Source organism: Schistocerca gregaria, chromosome 3 (genome assembly GCF_023897955.1).
Source record: "Schistocerca gregaria isolate iqSchGreg1 chromosome 3, iqSchGreg1.2, whole genome shotgun sequence".
Lineage (NCBI taxonomy): Eukaryota > Metazoa > Arthropoda > Insecta > Orthoptera > Acrididae > Schistocerca > Schistocerca gregaria.
In genome coordinates, this window is record NC_064922.1 from 785,353,857 (window position 1) to 785,359,856 (window position 6,000).

Here is a 6,000-nt window from a genome sequence, read left to right on the forward strand (position 1 = left end):
CACCCTCCAGCCAACAGTTTCCCCTTCCTCCATCCTGTTAGACCCTCCCAATTCATGCCCCCACACCCTTCAGTGTGCATTGCTCCCCGCCGGCCACTACAATCATACACAACATGCCGGACCCATATAGCTGCTACAACTCACTCCCACACTCCTAGCTTGCAAACTGGCTGCCTCCCTCTTAGCCACTCATCTCCAGTCCCTCTCCCTGCCTCCCTCTACTCACCCCATCCAACACAAGTGCCACCACAGCCAGTCCACCTGCCGAAATACAGCATTGGTCCAGTCAGTGCCATGTAGTGGCGTGCTTGTTTTCCATCAGATTATGCATGTTTTAGCTAGCTGTTGATAGACATCAGACAGGCAATTTAAAATCCTCAGATATTTAGGAACAAAATAAAATAAGTGTCTTATTAACCAACTATCTATAATTCATCAGAACACTCAGACATGAAGATGTAACTTTCAGTTAATGCTAATTTTCATATTGAACAGGTTGTAACTGATAGTCATCTGGGTAAAGTTGCATACATGCTTAGTTTAAAATATAAGATGATAATGGCAGTTGAGTAGATACAGAGGATGTGAAGATGACTTTTTTTTTCTTTCTGTTCTTCTTCTTTGTCTTCTATCTGGTGACGATACCAACATCATTATTAATCCAGTCAAAGAAACTCCAATAAAAAATGACACAAATAATGTCTTTGGAAAAATTATTGATTAGTTTTCTGTGAATGACCTTGCTCTGGACTTTGAAAGAACATGGTACATCCAATTTTCTACTACAAGGAGTACAGTTCCTTCAATAAACATAACACATCAACAGAAGTCGGTAGCCAGGGTAGAGCGTACTAAGTTTTTGGATGAGCATATAGATGAGAATCTTAATTGGAAAATTCATATCTTGGATCTCCTAAAGCAACTAGGTTCAGCAACTTTCACAATCAGAATAATTGCCAATTTTGAGGATATAGAAATTAGCAAGCTAACATACTTTGCATATTTTTACGCTCTGATGTCATATCAAATAATATTTTGAGGTATCTCAACACTTAGGCGAAAAGTGTTCACTCATCAAAAGAGAATGGTTAGAATAACGTGTGGGGCTCATAATCACACATCTTGTAGGCATCTGTTTAAAAGGTTAGGGATTCTTATAACAGCCTCACAGTACACTTACGCAGTAATGAAATTTGTTCTCAACAACATGGACCAGTTTTAAAAACAACATGACATTTATGATTATAATACCATGGGAAAGAAAGACTTACACTATCTTCTACTTAACCTATCTTTGACACAGAAAGGGGTAAAATATGCCGCTGTACAACTTTTTGATAAATTACCAGATGAAATAAAATGTCTGACAGACAGACAGCAGTAATAGTTTTACAAATAAATTGAAATCATATCTCCTTCACAGTTCCTCCAATAATGTAGAGGAATTTTTGAATAGGAATAAATAAATCTATAGGTATAATATACGAATAATTAAGTAACTAAATAGTAGCTTTTCTACCAACAAATTTATACAAAAAAGGAGGAGGAGAATGTTGTGCCACATGCATATCAATAAGTGATAGGGGTTTCACTTCAAGGCAAACTGGAAATGAAAGAAAAAGCTTTAGGAAACTATAAATAAATAAATATTTTTTTAAAAAAATGTGATATAAAAATGAAACAACAAGAAAATATGAAAGCAGTCCATTCAATAGCATACATCTGTGAAATCAGAACCAGCTGTTGTTATGTAAATTCAATAACATGTTGCTAGGTTTGCTTTCCATAAGTAGCTACTAAACAAGATTCCAGAATGAGAAAATTTTTTACTAAACATGATGTTGCTGCTCAATGAGAATATCAGCCCCACTGAAGGCATCCAGCATGTGAGGAAGGTTCATGCAATTTACCAATGCCAGTTTCAGCTGGTCCTAATCAAGTTCAGTTGGATTCATATCAGCACAGGCTTTTCCATGCAGCTGACATTTGCCTTCTGGAGAAAGATGTTCAGAATTTGATTGCAACTGGAAGATGGCAATTGTTGAAGCACTTTTACACACTGCTGTTAAAGAACTTGGAAACATAATTCAATTTCATTAAGCAGTTAAAATTAGATTTTGTACTAGCTGTGGAATGTAAATTTTTGGTCAGTCCTGTATTGGACTACAACAAACGTTTTCTGTGTCTCAGAACTGTGAACAAAATCTTGAAACGGTATTACATGTCACATTCAATATTGCTGAAACAAGGAAATCCAAAACTTTTACCTGTAATATGCGGTAAACATTTTGTTTCTATTGCATTACATTGTAAGTTTCATTGGGAGAGGAAACTGTGTTTACAATGAACGATGAGTTACAATCGCCCTAATGCAATGTTTTATATTTCTATGGCTCTCATGCATGTGTCAATGAGGGAGTACCTACTCCTTTCATATACACACAGCATTTTTCTATTCTGTGGTGACGTCTTTGAATTTAGAATCACTGCTTACATTTTTCCCTTTCTGCTGATGAACTTTCAGTTTAGGAAGCTATTATAATTTTAGACACAATAAGAAACGTGAAGCAAGTTAGAGAACGGAATGCTGAATGTAAAATATAGAACTACCAAAAAAGAAATTTAATACCACACGACAAGATAATAACATATTGGATAAACTACCCACTACCAAACCACCTGTCTGATGCACAGTTACAAAGAACATTGGATTCATCAACAGCAAATTGTCATTAGGCAGACTGTTAATGGGGCTCAAAGTCTGTTGGGCAATAAAATGTTTTCGTTTTAAAAGTCTGAGCAAATGACAAACAAGTCTAGTAACAACACTAGAAAGCCTTTACAGTGTCTAATCAATATGTACAGCTGAAGATACGGAAAAGTTAAATAAAGGCAATATGACGAAACATGCCGTAGTTACACAGTATTCAAAACATATCTGAGTAAAATTATACATACAAGCTATCAAAGTTTTGGGAATATTAAATATACTTAATGATTTTGCAGTCAGTTCAAAATATTCTGTGCTATTCATCTGTTAAATCAAGCGCTTTATATTTTCGCTGGTGTTGAACGCTTACTGTATTGGAACAGATCCGTCTAACTAACGATAGCAAAATAAATATTCATTTCGCACATATAATTAGCAAATTAGAGTTTTCGTATGGTCTATGTCAATCCCTTCACTACAATCCAAGTACTTCAATTGATTTATTTATATTTCTATTTCGGTCAAGAGTCTTGATCGGCCAGACATAATAAATTTATTGTTTCAGATACACTGTGAAACCAGTTTTCAATGAAATGTCGCAATTGTAAAACTGGGCAGAAAAGCGTCGGCTCAAACTGGAAATTCATATTTGCTAGGCGCTCGTATTGGGGTAAAACGTGCAACTACCTTATTTTGTTCTCGGTAAACTATCTATCGTTTATGCCTGTCATGCTACCAAGAACTTTAAGCAGTCAAGCAATGAAAAAAATATAATTAACATTTGAAACAGAAAAGATTAATAGAATCTTTCATAGATTTGTGAGGCCATTTCTTCTCATTTTCCATATGAATATACTGCAATTGTGACTTCGCAATTGCACCTTACACAAAAGTTTTTTTAAAAAACTGCAAGCATGAAAATGACTTACAATCAGCAACGAATTACACGGAAGGGGGAAAAGTTGCCGACAACATACTCTGTCACATCATACTTTTATTTACAAACACATTACACAATGTAAACATGTGAAAACAATTGCAGGCAATAGCATCCAACCATCAAGATTGCCAACACAATTTTGTTAGAGATTCCTATATTAACACAGACAAGTATTTTCTAGGTTGCGGAAAAAAATCAGTTTACAAGCATCTTCAGCAATCTTACATCCAATGTTGGTTATACGACAGCTTTAAACTTTCTCATACATAAATTTCTTCATCTCCAGGACTAACATTATGTTGCTGATGTACATTTTTTTAAAATGCATATTGCCAATAGTCTACTATCACGTCGGCTCGTTTTTCTCGTTTCTCTTTGGATCAAATGAAGTACTTCCACACAATCCACAGTCTAACAAACAGTCGCAACACGTCTCGTTTTACCCAAGCGATAGCAGCGCTCCAAGCGGCCAGCAAGCAACATTTCAGAATATGAGATCGAATGAGGGCGAACCTAATGTTTAGATTGATTTGTAACATCAATTTTTTATGATAGGGAATGCAGGTAGTGCCATAAAATCGACAAAAACTAAAAAATTACAATGTATTTGTGAGTATTTAGTTTCCTAAGGACCCTAGGAGATACGAAACGGTGCACGCCAGGACAGTTTATTTACGATTCTCTTGTAACGTAGACATTTACTGAATAATGTCGTTTTCCTTTAAGAACACTAAATTGCTAGTAAACACCAGGTGTACCGACCTTTTACCGAAATACGTCGTATATCAAACCAACAAAGCAGAGTTTGGTTCGTTACACTTTCAGCCTAATCCGTGAATGTGGAAATCTATGTGGAATATAATACTGGTGCCAACATTATTTAACATATCGAATCAGCCACGATAACTTTAGCTTAAGGGAAAAACACACAAACGTAATAATAAACCATCAAAAGCAATAAAACTGTTTCCCAACATCGGTTCACCTCTTACTTCAATAACAGACAGCAAAAGGACATTCTCCAGAATGTCGAGAATGGCTATGATGTAGGGTCTGAGAGGGGCACAGTTAAATGGGGGTGCCCCAGGGATCAGTGCTGCGGCCACACTTGTTCCTTATTTTTATAAATCATATGCTCTCTAGTATTACAAGTGACTAAAGCTAAATCACAGTAAGACTCAGTTTTTACAGTCTCTAACATAATTTAACAAAACCTGATGTTTTAATTTCACAGAATGGGTGTATGATTACTGAAACTGAACAGTTCAAATTTCTAGGTGTTCAGATAGATAGCAAACTGTCGTGGAAACCCCATGTTCAGTCTCTTGTTCAGAGACTTCATGCTGCCATTTTTACTATTCGAACACTATCTGATGTAAGTGATAGTTCGACATGGAAAGTAATATACTCTGCTTATTTTCATTCGCTCATGATGTTAGGTATTATATTTTGGAGTAACTCTTCCCATTCTCAAAGGATAGTGGTGGTGGTGGTGGTTAGTGGTTAACGTCCCGTCGACAACGAGGTCTTTAGAGACGGAGCGCAAGCTCGGGTTAGGGAAGGATTGGGAAGGAAATCGGCCATGCCCTTTCAAAGGAACCATCCTGGCATTTGCCTGAAGCGATTTAGGGAAATCACAGAAAACCTAAATTAGGATTGCCGGAGACGGGATTGAACCGTTGTCCACCCTAATGCGAGTCCAGTGTGCTAATCACTGCGCCACCTCGCTCGGTCTCAAAGCATATTTTTGGCTCAGAAACAGGCAGTTAGGGCAATAAGTGGTGTAAGTTTCCAAATCTCTTGTCGACCCCTGTTCATTAGTTTCTTTATACTGGCGTTGTCCTATATCATTGTCATTTCTTGTTAACAATATTGGCTTATGTCCAAGAATTAGCAGCTTTCACTCAGTTAATACTAGGCAGACGTCCAATCTGCATTTGGATTGCACTTCTTTGACTCTTCTACAAAAAGGCATGCAGTATACTGCTGCATCCATTTTCAATACACTACTACAAGATTTCAAAAATCTTAGAAGTAATTCACGCGCTTTCAAATCGAAACTGAAGATTCTCTTCATGGCTCACTCTGTCAGATTGCAGGGCACTCTCACTTCTGATTCAGTGTTATGCCTCTTCATGTTCTTAGGAAATACGATCTTTACTGTGATTTGACTTCATACATATTGATGATATGGTGGGCAGTAGTTTATGGTCTTGTTTGCGTGCTCTAGGGAATGAAATACGGTAGATTTACCTGTATTCAAAGGAACAGGGTGCCAACTTAAACGACTGCCGTAAAAGCACGGCGTTGGTGAGCCGACAAAGCGCGTTTTTCTAGGGAACTATGAGGA

The 6,000-nt window shown here is 37.0% G+C and overlaps 1 protein-coding gene across 1 annotated transcript in view; it reads right to left on the reverse strand.

The window, feature by feature from the left end:
• Positions 1-4,050, reverse strand: part of LOC126354227 (TGF-beta-activated kinase 1 and MAP3K7-binding protein 1-like) — a 67,157-nt gene extending 63,107 nt beyond the window's left edge. Inside the window, exon 1 of the mRNA XM_050003714.1 lies at positions 3,640-4,050. The gene's annotated coding sequence lies outside the window, so the exon portion shown is untranslated. The remainder of the gene's footprint in view (positions 1-3,639) is intronic.
• Positions 4,051-6,000: the final 1,950 nt, after the last annotated feature.